Here is a 19,653-nt window from a genome sequence, read left to right on the forward strand (position 1 = left end):
CTTGGAATGAATTAGTCAGGAGGTGGATGGGGGTTTATTTCTGGGCACAGTGCAGTTAATGCTATTGTCTGGTACTCAGGTTATTCACAGCGAATCTTTGATAAATGCCTTGCAAAATATAGGTAAAATGTTTATCCTTGTACTCTGCCTATATACACAACATCGAATATGGTGTTCACTTCCTCTTTCCTTCTTAATTTAACAAAACCACGTTGCCTCAGATTCTTTAATCTTGCGTGAGGTTCAGCCCCCCTCCCAAATCCAAGTCCAGGTTTGAAGGATTGAGAAACGAGTCAAATTTTAAGGAACTAAGAGTAGGGCTGGCCAAAGCCTGGAGGTTCTCCCTCTGTTAACCATCTTCTTGGCTACCCGGTTCTCCTGCAGTTAACTGCTTAACAAGTTAAGATGTAAATCTAAAAGGCCTCCTGTGAAAATAAAACAGTGGGAATTTGGGGTTCTAAAATTTTTATTAGCAAAGATTCTAAAACTCCTTTGTTTCGTATTGTCTTAAAATCATTAAAGAATCTAACAGTTCTAGAGAATGTTTGTTCAGGGTAAGTCTATATTTTTGGCAAGCTAAAAAGTGTTGAATATAAATGAAAATCACCTCTAATCCAAGCATATGCATCTCTACATTGTCATTTCCTTCCAGACTTTTTCCAAAATTATACTTTAAAAATATATTTAACATAATACTAAAATGATGTATTTCAAGTTTTCTCTACATATGTATGTTTCACAATTTTCCTCTTGGTTACTACGATCTTTACAATGATTATTAAATGTAACCAATTTTCCAAAGAACACCCTTCAGGTTCTTACTGCCTTAATAACCTTGCAGTAAACAAATTAATTCATTATACTTTTTTTTTTCTCCTTTTGGATGTATTTCCTTAGACTAAATATCCAGAAATATTATTACTGAATAAAAATGGTTATGAAATGTTTATGGCTCATTATATGAAATGCCAAACTTCTTTCCAAAAAGGGTTTTTAAAGGTTTAAATCTCATAATACAGCATATATATTAATTTCCAACATAATGTATTACATTTAATTAAAATTTATTATTATTTTTACTGTCCCACTTCTAGTCTCACAGCAAATCATATGCTCCTAGAGACATATGTATTTATTGCTCAACTTTTAATTTTCTGTAGCACTAGAAGAATGCCTAACACATACTAAATAAATGGAAAATGTTTGCTTCATTGATTTGAAATAATAATAGAAATCTCTTTCACAGTTACAATAAATGCCAAATTACTTCATGTTTTGGTGAATTATTTCATTATGACTTTATCATTTTTAAATTAACTGAAACTTGTATTCTGTATTCTTAGTGCATTTTTAAAAAAATGAAATGCTTCATGTTTTTCTGTGTCATTCTTGCAAAGGGACATGTTGACCTTCTCCAGACTGTGCCAATTTTAAGATATTTTCTGCCAAAGCATGCATCATTTAATTTTACTAGTATAGTAAGCAATTATATTACTGACTTTAAAATTTATATTTGAAATCTAATTGAGGCTAAACATTTTAATTTGTTTACTAAAATAGTATTCTTTATAATTGTTTGCTTGTGACTTTGCCCATTTATACCCTGAGTTTAATTTGCAAAACAGGACTTATAATTAAATTTTAATCTATTTCTGTTACATTTCCTCTAGATTTTTTAAAAACTTTGAATTTTTATTTGTCTATAATTCAGAAATTTCAAAACTTCATATAATTTCATTTGGTTTTGGGGAAGGAAATGCCTTTTTTCTAAGATAGTTCAAAAGTTATTGACTATCACTTCACTTCACCACTCCACAATGGGCTAAATGTTCAGTTGTATTTTATTTGGGGCATTCTGGATAATGTTAATGTTTTGTATAATGATATATAGTGCATGCCAAAATGTTTAGGGATGAGCTATTATTTTTTGTGATCACCTGAATAGATTTTTTCCCCAAACATGGAAAACTATTACCTAGGCATATTTTAATTCAAAACATTTTAAAAAAATTTTGATGTATGGGTTAATTTTCACTTTTCCCAACTTTTCAATATAATGTAATATGTTGATTTTTGTAGTATACTGTTTTATTTATTGATTAGCATATATTTTAATATATAATAAATCTAATTCCCCCATTTTATATCTTTTGAGATTATTATGAGATATTCTTTACTAAGTAATAGTCCAAATACAATTTATCATCTGAATGTTTTGGTCCAAGAAAGAGCTTTTGATTTTGATTGAGTTTTTATTAAGCATTCATACTACTTTAGAAAAGAACCAGTATTGTACGTGACTGTCTCTTCCTATCAAGGAACATGTCATTTCTTTATATTTAAATATAATTTTCTTCCAATAAAGCTTTTCCAGTTTTTGTAAAGCATGTCATATATATGCTCATTCAGATTTTTGAGCTATAATTTATAATTTTAGTTAATATTGTGATGAGATACATTTTTATTTTTTTACCATCCTACTTGGTTATTCAGGAATGCGTATTGTATTGTTATCTTATACTTAATTGAATGTAATAGTTTTATTTCTTGATAATGATGTGTCTCATTCTTTCTTGTATGTATGTACATTTCCTTTCAATACCTGATGACAGTTGTTTCAGGATAGACATTCATTATCATGGCAAGCAATCAGATTTTATTTCCATTTTCACTGGTTTTTATTTGTAAATAACTGTTGAATTTTAACGAATGTTTTTAAAATGATATTTATTGGAACTATTATGTTTTTGTAAACATTTCTTAAATTGCTTATTGTGATGTCCTATTGAGCAATTATGGAATTTCTTAGCTAAATTTTCTAAATCATGATATTCTGCCATTCTACTCAATATCATATACTGTTTCTCTTTTTTTCTTCCATAATCTGAAAAGATGGGGAAGGAAAAATAGCTGCAATGAAAGTTAGAGACTTTTCTCAAGTATTTAATAACAGGCAATCTAGTTTTATCTAAGAGTTTACCAAAATGCTTGTGGGAATCTCTACCTGCTTTGGCAAGGCTTGCTGACTTATGTTTACTGAACGGTGATTAGAAAGGGTTGCCCAGTATTTGCAATGGGCTGGTCAGTTTTCTCAATGCTCTTCAGCCTGAGATACTTGTCCGGTGGTGAGCGGGTTTGGAGGAGTGTCCTCCTAATTCAGCATGCAGACTTCCACTTATTCCTTCTTTGTCAGCATTCTGTCTCATCCTTGTTGTCAACTGTTTCTCTGCTCTATGGCACAGTTTCTCCAGAAATCAACACTTCAGCTGTGGTGAGGGATAATTAATCACAGCCTCAAAAGGGGCATATAAACTATACTTTTTTTTTTCAGCCTTTCTACCAGTCTTCCTGTTTTATGCCCTACCCCCACACTCCTATACCCCTTCCTCTGGAGATAGTGGGTACCTTCAATTCCTGAGTCTTTCTAGAGTTTTATGACATAAATTGGCTTATTTATCCTGGCTTCTCTCCAAAAAGTCACTTAGCTTTCTGTTACTGTTATTCCATCCATATGCTTCCAAAACTTTATGGACTTCACTAGAGTGCTTTTATTTCCTTTATCATTTTCTTTGTCCTTGTGGGTTAAGGATTTTATTTTTTAAAACTATGTTAGTGCTATTTCAGTCAGGTTTGGGAAGGGAACAGAGAAAAATGTATGTCCGTCATGTTTTTCAGGAAGTCTACTAGCTGTGATGCACAGAGCCAGTTAACTCCCTGGCATCAGTTCTCTCTTTACCCATTGTTAACAAGACTTCACATTTACCAGCTATGTGGTTTTGAAGGAGAAGGCCCTTATTGACCCAAGGTAATCATTATCATTGGTGGGGAGGAGGGTCAAGAATCTTCCAGTTCTTGACTTTATTTTTCTATATGGATAGATTTCAGGTGGAATAACACTCTCCACTCCTCACTCAGTCTTCCCTATGGGAAAAGATAGCTGATTGTGAGTTGGAAGGAGGAATCCAGTGTTCTCAAATCAACCTTTTTCTTTCTGTTAGATTTTCTCCCCCTCAGCAAGGCAGCATGGATAAACTTAGTAGTACAGATTTTGCCCTTAATGGGGGTCTCCGGAGATCTTTGGTTAAAGCATGAGCAAACCCAGTGAGCCATAGTCCAAGCCATATTCTCCATTCAGTCTATATATGTAAAAGGGTTGACATTTTGCTCTCCATATGTCTGTCCCTTATGTGCTATTTTTCATTTGTTTCTGAACTTGGGAAGGAAATAAAGAGCTATTATTTATTATGTATACTCTCACCACTATCCTTGAAACAAACAAACAAAGCAACCAAAAATTCGAATCCCCAGTGCAGCAATGTTTGGTGTCGTGATAAACATGAAGGCTGGGCCTAAACCATTAGTGCATGGCACCCCTTCGACTAGTGACTGTTCAGAGGTGGGCAGCATCTAAGCATCTGTATAGTGAAGACCATGGATTTCAGCCGGTGTTTTTACTCAGGAGATGTTGACTCTTCCTCTGGTTTTATGAGAAGATGTCGTACTGGGAACAACGGCAACTATTTTGTACCCATGACAAAACTAGCTGATACAAAAAAAAAGAAGAATTTAGATCAGAGAACTGAGACAGACCCAGATGGAATTCCACTTGAAGTTCACACTACTTCTAGACTTTTGATTTGTGTGTGCTAATAAATTTCTTTTTATGTTTGAGCCAACGTGAGATGGTGTCTCACCACTAAAAGCGTTATAGCATTGTTGAATGTGCTTGTCTAGGATTACTATAGAATTTTCACGTTTGTGAAGAGGTGAGTTCCCAAACTGTTTCACAGAACATTAGAATAATGCCCAGTCTTCTTGAGCAGAAGCATGGCTCTGGGCTTCCAATTGACTCTTTTTTTTTTCCCCAATTGACTCTTAAATTCACAAGTCAAAGTAAGTTTTACCCAGATCTACATTTTCTTAGTTTTAAGACAGGATATATGGCGGCCACACTGCAGGAATGACAACAACAAATCAGAGGTCTTGGGATTCCTTAGGTGTGTCTTCTGATATCCTTATGTCATTGTTGAGATGAATATGGTCACATGAGACAAGATAAGGCAAGTATGAACCATCTCAGTTTAGGAAAGCCTTATGTTCTGTGAGTCCTTTCAGCTTTATACCTTGAAGATGTATATGACATCCTCCTCAAATGTATATGACTGGCCCCCATTCTCTAGTGCTGCAGAATCTCAATTCTTTTACATGTTACTTAATAAATAGTCTCAACGATGATGTTATAGTCTGGAAAACAGTACTCTCAGATGAAGTCTTATTAGTCTTGGGTCTAGAATGCTTCTATAATTCCTTGAGTTTATGTGCAAAGAGGATTTTAACAAAGGTCAATCCCTCAACTGTCCCTGAGGTTAGAAGCTAGATCATAGATCTGTTTTAAACTTTCTCTTTCAAATTTGTATCCTATGAATGTTAACAACAATAACAATAACAACAACATTTACTGGCTAACAAGTAAAGTGCTCTACCAATTGTATCATAAAAAAAAAAATTGTCTGGCCTTTGTTCTTGGGAGGTAGCTTCTAATGACATGGAAGTTCCTGAGTGATAGGAGTGTCTTAGTTATTCATGATGACACCTGGTAGTTTATGATAATGAGGTGACTTGTGGAGAGTCCCTAGATAATCTGTGCTAACAAGATGACTCAGGATAGGAGTCTGGCCACTCTAGAAAAACCAACGTTGTGATTAGAGGGTTGAAGCTTTAAGCCACATCATATCAGCCTGATCTCCAGAGAGGGTAGGAAGAAGTGGAGACTGGGTCTAAGTACATGGCCAATGGTTTAATCATTACGCTTACACAATGAAAGCCCAGTAAAATTTCTGGATACTGATGCTCATATGAGCTTCTCTGATTAGTGATACTCTTTGCGTATTGTTACTCATTGTCTGCTGGGAGAGTGATGTGTCCTGACTCCATGGGGACAGGACACTAGAAGCTTCATTTTTTGTGGGGGTGCACCCTCCCAGACTTCCCGCATGTGACTCTTCTTTGTGAAGGTCCTGTATCCTTTTTGCTATAATAAAACTGTAATTTTAAGTATATTACCTTCTTGAATTCTGTGAGTTCTTCTAGCAAATTATTGAACCTGAGAGGGTAATGGAAACCCTCCAAAATTTAGCCAGTTGGGCAGAAGTGTGGGTGGCTTGGGAACCCTCAAGCTTGTGGCTGGCTTCTGAAGTGAGGGCAGTTGTGTGAAAAACTATGTCCTTAACCTGTGAAGTTTGGTCTAACTCCAGGTAGTTAGTGTCAGTCTCTTAAATATTTCCATGCTGTGAAGATTTATTCTTTTTTTTTACATAGATTAAGGATTCTGAGATCAATAAGATGTTGATAATTGCTAAATATTTCATTCCTTTTCTTTTACATAGCTTAGGTAATGAATTCCTTTCTTTGAGAATTTTTACAGCAAAATGCTTATGTGAATTTTTCTTATGTCTTTTAGAAATGTAAATTATATTGCTTAGTAAAATTTCACTTCCTTTTTAATTTGAATTCTGTTTCTTCTAAGTCTAAAACTGTTTTGAAGATTCCAAGGGAGTACAGTAGAATAAATTTAAAGGCTGCCAAAAAGACCTGGATTCAGAACCTAAACTGTGTTAAGCCAATTTAAAAATTATTGGAGATCCAGTTCCTCATTTCTGAAAATAGAGATAATTATACATATATCAGAATAGTATTATGAGGAGGGATGAGATAACATATGTAATACATCTAGAAAAAATGTTAGGTCCATTTTCCCTTTTGATTTCAAATAACCTTAGCATAACGGCAAGTGATCTACATATTTGTATTAGAATAATCCTTTTAGGAATGGTAAAGTTATAGAATGAGATCCACTTCCTTTCCACTCTTCCTCAGGGGCTAATTCTTCAGTGATTGATATAGTGTCAGAACAATGTGTGTGATGGTTTGTGTGTGTGTGAGAGAGAGAGAAACAGAGAGAGAGAAGCCTAAACTTGTATTTTAAAATAATTTTCTAAAAGAAGAAACTTTCGGAAATACTATTCTAAATTTTTATTAATGCAGCTTACTTTTTCCCCAAAGCCTTAAATGCTTCGTGATCATGAATTCACAGATCTCCAATCATAGGACGTAGTAACTAACCAAGGGCCCTAGCTCCTGCAACATCTGCTGCCTGTTTGTGATAGAGCCATACTTCCTATGAGCTGCTCCCAGTCAGTGACTGAGCAGGACAGGCAGACAAAGTCAGTGTCCTTCCTGGGAGACAGAGGACTCCTCTAATGGCCATTTGGCTCAAGGCCCCCACTCTTTTATTCTACTGCTGCTTTTTTTCTTTTGTAGCTTACTGTGGAAATTGCAAAGAACTTCTCATTCTTTGAAAGTTAATGAAATACTTGGGCAGAGTTTGGGGAAAAGTCTCTTTGAAACCCTTTGAAATCAATTGAATTGGAATTCAGAGTTTTGGTTTTTGTTTGTAATCTGTGTATTCATGTTTTGGTGGGGAAATGTAGTCACAAGGAGACAGAAGATGGTCCAAGTCATTCCCTGTCCTGGGTGTTTGCCACAAGCAAATGTTTCACATCACATCCCTTTTGTATAGGTACATATACTGACCTGTGAGCAGTATTAGTTCTTTTTACAGTTAAAGTGACTATTTTCTCACCAGTTATGCCAGATTAATGAATATTTCTGAAATTTAAATATTGCTCCCCAGATTCTTTCATGCATTTTCCCAAGAGGTGGGTTTAGGACTATAGAAATAATCTGCCTTATTTTCTAGAAACCCAGCACAACTAGAGCACAACGTTTTGCTACAGATCTGTGTCGTCTATTAATGGAAGGTGCACAGCCTTTTGATGTTATTGTTGTTGTTCTATTAAGGGCTATTTTTATAGATTTCAGTAACATGCTCAAACTTGTACTTGGCAAGTCAACTTCAGAAATTAAAAGTATTAATTTCCCCTGTGGGATTTTAGACAAATAGCACACTTATATTTCCTCTTTTCTTCCCCTCCCTCCCTCAACATCTCAAGTTTTGTTGATATGCTCTGAGATTTGGGCCTCAGAGCATATCAATTGGGCCTCAGTTTTCACATTGAATTTTATAATATATGGTGTATTATTTAATGCTGGCATTTTAGAGTATAACCATTTTTGCATGCATGTTACTTTTGAAAAGGGAGTTGATCCTTGGTTGCCACTATAAATATTTATTTATTTATTTAATCATATGATGAAGTAGAAATAAGATATCTGTTGAGAGGTGTCTGTGATAATTAGATGATAATGGGAGCAGAGCTGTGGGGCAGGCACAAGGCAGGAAGGAAGATGGTCATATCCACTCTTCTATAAATCATGGAGTTTTCTGACCAGTGGATGACTGCTACTACCACCATTACTACTACTACTATTACTAATACTATGACATCTCCTCCTCCTCCTCCTCCTTCTCCTCCTTCCTCTTTAAATAGAGGTTTCCCTCAAGTTATGAAGCTGCAGATATCCCAGGAAATTATCTCCTACTGCAAATTACCTGTGGGATAACTACCAAAATATTCAGATTTTGAAGATCAAATTCCCTGAAAGTAAGCTGAAGTTGCATCCTATAGACACAGTTGTAACAAACTCATTTTTCTTTCCCACCTCTCCTGAGTGACACCCCTCCCCCACCATTTGATACTGCTAAATTTTTCTCAATTTATGTATCAAACAACATAATTTACTCAAAGATCTGATTTAATTTACCTAGAATCTTGCCTTAAAATCCAAACTAATAATTCCACGTAGGAAATTATTATAGAAAAAACTTTATATCAGCTTCTAAAAGCATTAGTTTTATATTTGGATTCATTCTTAGATTTCTTCAGTGTAGTTTTTTTTTTTTTTCCCCACTCCATGGAGAGGAAACAGTGCAGATATATAGTTTCTAATTTCTTGCATATTTCAATCTTTTTGTTGCTTTACTAAGCAAATGTCAACAGGAATGAGAATAGAATTCTGGAATCATACATGTCAATTATCTCTAGCTATTATTTTGTCTTCTGGCATCTAATATTGTTCATGGGAAAGCCTGGCACCTGCTTGATTTTTGTTCTTATGAGTGTCTTTTTGTTCTGCCAAGTTTCCAAGCAAGAGCATGGGTGAATGTAGACTTCTGGTGTGTCATATTGATGAGCAGAAGCTTGTAGGATCTTTAATTTATCCTTAAAATTGAGTATTTTGCCAGACTATCTAGATTTTGCATTTTACCAATTTTGACTACTTTGTTAATTTTGTCACTTTCATTAAGATTTCATGTATTGTTTGACTTTTTTTCAGTTCCATTTGTCATGTTCTTTTTTTTTCAAAAACAATAATAGATTCCATCACCATCACATCTTTCATTTTCATCTCTCTCATAAAACATTCTTGTTTTTCTCATTTTTGTTCACATCTGTGTTTTGAAGGATTTTATTCTATGGATTACATTTTCTGTAATATTGACTCTGCTTTTTTCTACCTCTATGGCCGTTTTCAATTCTCATACAGGTTTTCTTTTTTTTTTTTAACTTTCTTAAGTTATTTTCTTAAGTTTAAAATCACTCCAGGTTAGTTCATATTTCTAATAACTTCAGCTCACCCCCAGATGTTGCCTCTCCAGTCAAGCATGGGTCTTTCACAATCATGGGACAAATCCAGCCTTCTACTGGGATTCTGGTTGGAGGAAGGGCACACTCTCAGGTGCCATGACTTTGGAAGGCTATTGATCAGTGGTAGGAAACAGGGAGCCTGTCTCTCCCATGTCATGTGTAACATCCGTTCTCTTGCTTTTCCAAGCTGGGACAGTATTAGTAAGCTTCACTGGGACTTTCTCCAATTATGTACCATAAAATAAAATGCTTTCTTAAGGAAAAGTGTTGTGTTTCAGGTTACATTATGATTTTTCTTTTCAGTTTGGCCCAAACTGTGCTGTATCTGATAAAATTCCCTTTAAGTTTGTGGCATGTGGCTTTAATACTTCACTAGGTCCAGTATTGAAGGGGTTTCCCTCTCTTCTAGCTTTTATTTGGACATTTCAGTTCATTTTTGGCAGAGAGTTTTTTGTCAGCCAGTTCTCAGGTTTCTGTTTTTCCCAGAATTCCCTTTCATGAGTTGCCTGGACGATCTTCTGAAACTTTTGTAACTTGACACGTCTAGATGATATCTTATCCAAATATTTCATTGGTGTTCTTAGTTTTTGGTGTTCTTTTTGACCCAGTTTGTTTTGCTGTAATTACTATTTTGCAGTTACTACTGGTTATAAAAATGAATGAATAGAAGTTGAAAAGGAGAAATAAATAAGAAAAAAATATGTGCAATTATCACTTCATTTCTGTACTCTATGGGCAAGACAAAATGTCAGGGTTATCTCTCCCCCAGCACGAGATCATCCCTAATTCCTAATTCCCAATTCCCTCTCTGCTAGTCTGAGATTATTTATTGCACACATAACCCTTCCTGTGGTTTCATTATTGCTGCAAACTATTTTAGCATGTAAGTTTTACAGTCTGAAGTATTAGAGAAGTGTCAACCAAACTGCTCCTGGCAAAGAAAATGAAGTGCATTTGATTTTGAATAAGCTTTTTAAATTGTTCTCCCTTCCTTGCTCACATGCTCTGTTTTGTTGAAATCAATATACGGAATAGGCACTGTTAACGACTTTTTTCTGTACTGAAGATCATTCTCTTTTCTGAACACAATATCATGTAATTCCATAGATTTATGAAAGATTAAGTGTAATACAGCAGGGCATTTGTATCTTTAATTATTTTCTAATTCTTTATGAACACTAAGGAATTGGGATTGGAGAAAATTCATTAAAATGAGTCAAATCTTCCTCCTCTCTTTGTGCTCTTTTTGTTGTTGTTGCCTTTGTTTTTATTTTGGGCAACCTTTCAAAAAATAACAACCAATATCTTTTGGCAAAATCAATGGATATAATCTCGCTCTCAAATTATTGTGTTTTATTATTTGATTTTTTTCCCCAAAAGACAACCTGTGCTAACATTGTGTAATTTAGTATTATCAGAGAGCTTTCCTTTTTAGCAGTCTCAGAGTTTTCTGTTAGGGTCGTAGTAATTCCCATAATACACTTCTCAAGGAAGTAGCAGAAACAGCCCTTCCCCACAAGATAGTCATCAACACAGGGCTCCTTTCTGAGAGACCGCACCTCACCTCACCCACAACCTAAAAGGGCTTAGCGCCAACAGCCTCGCCGCCCTGTCCCACAGCAGATTATTGTAAGGGTTGGAGCTTGATGCCAATATAACTCATAACATTTCTTCTCAAGGGAATTTGGAATCAGGTAGAAACTAAATCCATTAATTGTAGCGGATTGGACTAAAATTACACACTTCCTTTCATTTCAGGGTAGCCATGATATGGTTCATATAAAAGTGTATAAGTGAGCTGAGAGCTGATTTGTAGAAAGAAATGGAAGTTGATTTGTGGAAAGAAATGGAAGCAAATGCAGAAAGAAGATGTGGAGATGAGAAAGTACACAGCCCCAGTTTGATAAATTCCTGTATTTTTAAAATATTTTCCACAATTATATTTCTATATTTTCTGTGGTTGTTCTTATATTTTCTTTTTCTTTCTTTCTTATTTATTTATTTATACATCTTTTTTTCTTTTTTTGAGATATAACTGATATACAATAAACTGCATATATTTAAAGTGTACAATTTGATTTTTTTTCTTATTAGTAATATATATATGGCAATTGCAATCTCTTAATTCATCCCACCCCACACCCCCCTGCTTCCCTGCCTTGGTGTCCATATGTTTGTTCTCTACATCTGTGTCTCTATTTCTGCCTTGCAAGCCAGTTGATCTGTACCCTTTTTCTAGATGCCGCATATATATGTTAATATACGATACTTATTTTTTTCTTTCTGACTTACTTCACTCTGTATGACAGTCTCTAGGTCCATCCATGTCTCTACAAATGTCCCAGATTCGTTCCTTTTTATGTCTGAGTAATATTCCATTGTATTTATGTACCACATCTTCTTTATGCATTCATCTGTTGAGGGTCATTTAGGTTGCTTCCATGTTCCTGTATTTTCTGCAGTTGTGTTCTCTGTATCCTTATGATATATCTTCTTGAAAATCTAATTTGAGTAGGATTTTTTTCTTTCTGGACCAAATGGTTTCTGACAAAGACAACCTTAAACTAGAAATAAGAAACTGTATATTCTTGTTCTCGTCCTTTCATAAATTTGCTATGGTCTTACTATGAAGAATTAGGTTTTTCTTTCCTGTCTTCCATAGTATTATTCGTAACCCTGCTACATTACTTGATATATATACTGTAATTATTGGTTTGAATATGTGTCCCCCTCACAAAAGGGGATGATTTTATTTTTCTCTTCTCGGTGTCCTCAGCACCTGGTTTTGTGGTTGGCACATAATACGTGCTCACCAACTATCTGTTGATCAATAAACTAACCACCAACTTTGTGGAGTACAAGTCACCTTGCAATTCTTGGGTGCAGTTTGCTCAGAAGGAATCAGAATAGAGAATTCCTGAAGTGCCAACTACTTCTAAAGTTTCACCATTGCTGTCCAGGTTCTTGTTGATCAGGACATCTGTGGAGTATTTCCTTTCCTGTCTTTGGTGTTGCTTTCTTGAGTGAGTGCATTCTTGTCTATTAGGAAACTAAGCACTTTGAGCATTTTGGATATTCTTTCCTTGTTTCTCTCACATATTTTTACATATATTATCACTAGAGGTGGTTTAAATAATTGCTTTAGAGTTGTTTCCTTAAAAAAAAAAACTATTTTATGAATGATGAGAATCTGAGATAGAGAAGAGCTTATAAAAATCCTCTTGTACTCATTTTCCAGTTTCCACAATTTGTAACATATGGCTAATTTGATCTCTACTTCTCTCAATTCCCCCACCCTGCTGGATTATTTAAAATGAACAAATATTAGATATCATATCACTTTATCTGTAAATATTTTGGTGTGCAACTAATATTTAAGGATTTGGTGCTTCCTTCTAAAAAGTCAATTTGCTTTGTAATAATTTAAGTATTAGAAAAAGAGTGTCTAATACTTCTTAGACTTTAGCTAGTATCCTCAGTGATTTCCAAACATAAAAACTAAAATTTAATTAATTTTAGAAAAATGGCAATGATTTTTAGCAAAAAGGCAATTATAATTAAAGTGTATCAAATATCTTTTTCTTATCCTTTTAGTCACTTCTCCTGTTTCTAGTCTCCTTTTTCTGTGCTTGGCTCAGATCAGTGGAGACCTGCAACTCGTTTCCACTGCTATACATTCCATTCTAGTGATTATGGGACAATTCTCCGAAAGTTACGTCAAACTTTAAACTATATAGCAAACTTTATTTCAACATAATAATATGGATTCATATTTCCCTGAGCATAGTCCTTACATATTTCCCTGGAACGTCTTGCTTCAGCTGTTTCAAATTATTTTCATTTCATATGTCATGTTTAATAGCAGGGACAAGAATATTACTAATGTTTTTTTCTTGGAAATTAATCTGTCAACCTGGTGAAAGTAGAAAGTTTGAGCAGATGAGTAGGGATCCTTCAATTTAATATCCTAAACATATTAATTCACTTAGCAAAAGCATAACAAGATTAAGTAATCGATGAGAATTTCCATTAAGAAGGGGGAATGTAGCATATAGAGAAGGTGATTAACAGCCTGTCAATGTGATGTATTAATAAAATGGTTTAAAAAGATATACTTAGGTTTTAGGTAGTGATGGCTGAATTTTAATGATGTATCTTGGGGCTGAGGATAGACATATACAGGCAACATCCAGACTTTAATGTAATATTTCATGATGTAATATTCTATATTGAGCCTGCATGTGGGACCCTGGGATGGGGGAAGATCTTTCCATGTGAGCCAGGTGTAAAATAAGCTTTCTGTTTTTCTGGTGATAGTCACTGAGAGGATTTTCACAAGTTGCATTGTGTCCTTGGAATTGGATAAATGTATCTAGGACCCAGAATGCTTTTTATTAATAACCGTTTGAAGAAGTCTGCCTCCATTGTGTGAACATCACAGTTTTTAAACACTCATACAAGATTGTTATAGAATCAAAGGCAAGGATCATAATGGTATAACGATCTTGGAATGTGTAACCTCAGATGGCTTTTGATGTTTCTCTGCCTTTGGTTGTTAATGTACTGCTTTCTCTAGCATTAAACCTGCTAGGTACTTTTTTTCACTTTTATTTCTCACTTGATAATTTATTTCCTATCCTTTTTAATTCACTCTTCTTTTCACTGTTACATTAGCTCTCACACTGCAGAATCAACTTAAAAGCTGCCCTAAATTACTTGCAATTTTTCTGTATTTTTATTTTCCATAATTTTAATAGTGTGTGAGTGCAAACTCTAAGTCAAATTAAAACTTACAGCATTAGACTTCAGTGCAGGTTAGCTTGATTTGTCTCCTGTGACATATGGATAAGTCTCTAGTGAAGAGAGTGGTCATGTTCCTATCTTTTAATCTCCATCTGTAGCAACAGATACTTCCCCTAGCTTTTTTTTCCACTGAAGACCGCAAAACCATACTGTATTTTTGGATTATTAGACTTCTCACTGTAAAGAAATATGAAATAGAACATTTTTATTGAAATAGGAAAGAGGCAGATCTTAAATATCAGAAGGGAAGATATTCTTCTTTCCCATCCTTTGGTGTCAAACCTGGATGCTTATTAATAAAGAGTATTTATTGATACTTAATATGAATTAGGTAAAGAAAATATTTTCTTCTTCTGCTGAAATAGTAATTCCACTCCTAAATCTAAGGAAGAACAGATGAGGGAGAAAAAGCACAAAGTACTTTATTGCAGCATTTTTATGATAACAAGAATTGAAAACCACCCAAATATTACATTACAAGTGAATGGTTAAGTAATGGTTAAGTAAATTTTGGGATGTACACTCAATATGCTATTTGTTACTCATTTAAAATGACAGTTATGAAAATTGCTAAGTATAATTACTAATATATAAAAATGAGATCTATGGAAGCAAAATTAAAGTGTTTAAAATTTTTTTAAACTATTACTGTGGTTATCTTTGGTGATATAATTATGGATGGTCTATTTCTTCTATTTTCTTTCATTTCCCAGTTTTCTATTACACAAATGCAACATTACCACTTAAACTCCATCTTGGAGAAGGTTAAACAACTTAATGTAAATTAGTGCCATGCTGTAAGCTTAATTCAATTTATGTGACTTAGAACAGCAGCCTTCCATTAGAAGGAAAATGTAATTATTTAATTATTTTGAGATATATGATATAGTGAATATGGTAAATATTAATCAGAGAATATTGGTGGGGGAAAATATACTTACTTGTAAAATTTTTTCAACTTTGTTGAAACCTTGAAATTTTTTATAGTATTGTGTTGGGGAGAAACAATAAAAATATGCTCTGAGTTTTGGGCAGTCAACTTATAGATAAGCTTTTAGAGCATCAGTTCTTTGTAAGTTGGATGCTGTGTCAGCATATGCTCTATCACTATTCAATTTACAATTCTGTTTTCACTGGTAAACTATGTTGATGCAAGATAGTCAAATATTAGGGATTATGTCAGTCAGTTTGTAACATGTCATAGTTTTTTTCTTGTGCTTTTGGTTATCTTGACATTAAGTTTGCTTCTATGGGATAAATATAATATTTTATTACATTTTCTCCTAAATATTATCTTCTGTATTATTTGCCTTTAAAATTTTATTCATATGTAGATGTAACATTTGAAGAATTTATATAGAGAGAAGCAAACGTACATCTTTCACAAATACTATTACTATAAATATACATATATTCACATGTCTGAAATATATTATGTCTGTTATATACGGATATACAAAATAAACATTTCTAAGAAGGTGGTAACCAGCTGTTCTCCCTCTCCAACAATGCTATAATGAGTACGAATGGGATAAACATATAGCAGGAAGAATTTCATTATGCCTTTGTATTTTATTTGGAGATAATACATATTTCAGTGAAGTGATGTGTGTGCATATATACATGTATACACATACATACATAATTAAATATAGAAAAAATATAATTGAATATAGAAATAATTGGCTTCAGAAGTTCCATCTGGGAATGCGTGTGTATTAAGTTGACATGTTCAAATATAGAACTTTCCTTTTTTGAGCTCATAAATTGAGTGTAAAATCTAGAAGCAGTATATATTCAAGATCCTGCTACATAAAGGGAAGATAAAATATATATATCAGTCCTGGTGTGCTTCTTCTTTTTAAATTTTTTAATCATAGCTTTTTTTTTTCTATCACACAAATTGAAAAGGTAAATTAGGCTGGTTCTTATCAAGGAGACAGAAGACCTATGCAAATGCCCTTAAAGGAGTTTTTTTTTTTCGGTTGGCATTGTTCTTTGGTCAATATTTGGTGCTAGCATTTAGATCATATATTCCTGGGAATTCCCTGGAATTCCCAGGAAATTCCCAGTGGTGAGGACTCAGTGCTTTCACTGCCGTGGCCTAGGTTTAATCTCTGGTTGGGGAACTAAGATCCCAAAGTCTTGTGGCCAGTTTTTTTTTTTTTTAGCTTTACTTAATGTAGTGACAAGGAAATGAACCAATGATATAAATTTATATTTAATCTTCCTAAATCCAACTTTATCTGAGACTTCCTTTTGGTTCCTTGCATATAAACACATTAGCTGTCATTATAATAAAATCCCTTTACTTACAAAAAAAGTTTTGTACACACACAGCCAATGATATATTTTTTAAAAGATGAAAGTTTAATACTAGTTTGTATAATGCAAAAATACATTTATATTAGTTAGCGTTAAACCTGGATATAATGGGAAGTTCCGAACAATCATGGCTTTAAAGACAGAAATATATTTTTATCTAATATTCAAGACGTCTAGAAGTGAGTTCAAGCTTGTTTTAGTGTTCCAAAAGAGACCCCAATTTTTTCTATCTCGTTGTTCCACTGTATATGGCTTCTGTTGCAAAGGTTAACTCTTTGATCCAAGATTTCTGCTGACCGTCCAGCCATTGTATTTGCATTCCAGCCATCAGGGTGGAAGAAGTCAGAGGGCATACCAATTTCCCTTAGGTAAACTTCATGAAATTTTCACAGAGCACTTCAGTTTATATCTCATTAGCCAAAACTTAGTCTATAGTCATACCTAATTACAAAGGAGACTATGATATGTAATCTTTATCTCATCTGGCCACATACTAAGCTAAAAATCAAGATTATCTTACTGTGGTAGATAGAATAGTGCCCCCCATCCCCAAAGATATTAATGTCCCAATCCCCATAAGCTGCAAGTGTGCTACTTCAGATGACAAAAGAGATTTTGCTGATGTGATGAAGAATTTCCAGAGGAGACAATTTTCTGGGGTTATCCAGGTGGGCTCAGTGTAATCACAACGGTCCTCAAAAGTGTGATACAAGTTCAAAGAAGGAAGCATGAGTAAAGGGTGAAAATGAGTAAAGGGCGAGGACCTAAAGAATATAGGTGGACTCTAGAAGGGGAAAAAGACAAGGAAATAGAATTTCCCTTGGAGCCTCCAGAAGGAACCAGTCCTACCCACACCTTAAGCCCCTTAAAATTCATTTCAACTTCTGACCTCCAGAATGTATTTTAAGAGAATAAATTTTTGTTGTTTGAAGCCACCAAGTTTGTGGTAAATTTTTACAGCAGCAAAAGGAAACAGCTGTACTTACTAAGGAAAAGATGGGGATGGATATTAGGTCCATTAGCAATCTGCCATACATTTTCAGTGACATGTCCATAATTTTGATCCCCAGATCTATCAGAATTCTTTTATATTTGGATTCGGCAGTCTGTGTCATTGGTAAATGAATAAATATTCTAATCTGGTAGCCTGAGTATTTAAGCTCAGATTAAATGCAGCCACTAGTGAGTAAAGACCTCCCTCAGGTGCTTTGTTTTATATTTGCTTTCACATTCCTGAATCCCAGCATCAACCAATCAGGCAGTAAGACTTAGAGTGGAGGTCTGTGAGAGAACTGTGGCCAATGAAAGACAAAAAACTTGGGTCTGGTGGATGAGGAAGACCAGGCAGTGACCTGGAATTTGATGTCCTGCCCCTTTTTGTTAGTGGATGATGGTCTGCTTCCCATGCCTCTCCTGCTGTCTGTCTGAGTGAACCCTCCATTCCCATGCCCATCTCCAGGCTGATGATCTCTGTTTGGTAATCCTACTTCAAATGCTACTCGCTCCTTTTTGAGGGGCATTCGGGTTGCTATTCTTGACCCTAGACTATTCCCCAACCCAGATTTTATATATTTGGTAAGTATTAATTCTGCGTTGTTAAGACTTGTTCCATGTGGTGGGCAGAATAATGAGCCCCCAAAGGTGTCCATGGCACAAGTCCCAGAACCTGGAAACATATTACATTCATCACAAAGAGATATTATGATTGCAAATTGAATTAAGGATGCTAATCAACAGATACTGGGATTATCCTGGATTATCTGGTCCTTAAAAATGAAGAGGGAGGGAGAAGTTTTCAGCCTGAGGAAGATGGGATTAGGGAAGAATGGTCAGAGAGACTCAGTGTTGTTTGCTGGCTTTGAAAATGGAGGAAGAGGCTATGAGGCAGGGAATGTAGGTGGGTGGCCCCTAGAAGCTGGAAAACAAAAACAAAATCAAACCAAACCCAGATTCTCCCCTAGAGCCTCCAGGAGAAACATAACCCTGCCAACACCTTGATTTTAGCTCAGAGACCCCTTTTGAACTTCTGACCTCCAGAACTACAAGATGATAAATCTGGGTTGTTTTAAGCCACTAAATTTGTGGTAATTTGTGACAGCAACAATAGGAAATGAATACATCACTCCATCTATTTAAGAAAAGACTCAAAAGATTCGAGGTTAAAACAGTGAACAAGAGGAGACATTTAAAGTTACGCCACTGAGGGAAGCAGAGCAAATAGACTACAAAACTGGCAAAACAGGTTTTGCTTCCCTATTTCTGACATCAAAGACAAAAAGAGAAACACTTTTGGTTACGTAGTTTTTATATTCTGATGACAGCATCTAAGTACACTTGAAGATGTAACATTTTTCTTTAGACTACGCTAGCATTGGGATTTATTGACGTGAGCTTGCTTAGAAGACACTGAGAAACACAGAAGACCATTCTTTTAACCATGGCTTAGGAAAAGATAGAGACGTTTCTCATTGGGTCCTAAGGGAGCAAAGTCTCTGTTGTGGCTCATGAAGGCATCTCAGGGAAGCTCCAAGATTATGTTTTCAGACACTTTTTTTAAAAAAGCCTTACTTAATGTGGTGATACCTCCTGGAAAGGGTAGCTGAAAGAAAAGTTGATTCAGCTGATAAAAAAATCAATGTTCTGGTTAAGAAGAGTAAATCAAGTGCTTTCTTCTTTGGAAAAGAAGCCCTTAGACAGAGACAGGCTGAATAAATGTGAACACCTCCTGCTCTTGGCAAATCCCCCTGAGGAAGACAGGTAAGGGTCCCCCTACTCCAACAAAGATGAAAGTGCAAGGTGCTGTTCCTCATTGCTTTAGGCAAGGTAGCCTGAACAGCCATTGCCAGGAGTGGGGATGTTGCCCACAACCGTGGCTCCTTTTCTGTGCATAAAGGGTTGGAATGGAACTTTCAGTAGC

At 35.0% G+C, this 19,653-nt stretch overlaps 1 non-coding gene across 1 annotated transcript; it reads right to left on the reverse strand.

Annotated features, from left to right (window-relative positions):
- Positions 1–1,352: 1,352 nt before the first annotated feature.
- Positions 1,353–1,454, reverse strand: LOC130830646 (U6 spliceosomal RNA). The gene has a single exon (XR_009047820.1). It is a non-coding gene; the product is annotated as a U6 spliceosomal RNA (small nuclear RNA).
- Positions 1,455–19,653: the final 18,199 nt, after the last annotated feature.

Source organism: Hippopotamus amphibius, chromosome 10 (assembly GCF_030028045.1).
Source record: "Hippopotamus amphibius kiboko isolate mHipAmp2 chromosome 10, mHipAmp2.hap2, whole genome shotgun sequence".
In the NCBI taxonomy this organism is placed as follows: Eukaryota; Metazoa; Chordata; class Mammalia; order Artiodactyla; family Hippopotamidae; genus Hippopotamus; species Hippopotamus amphibius.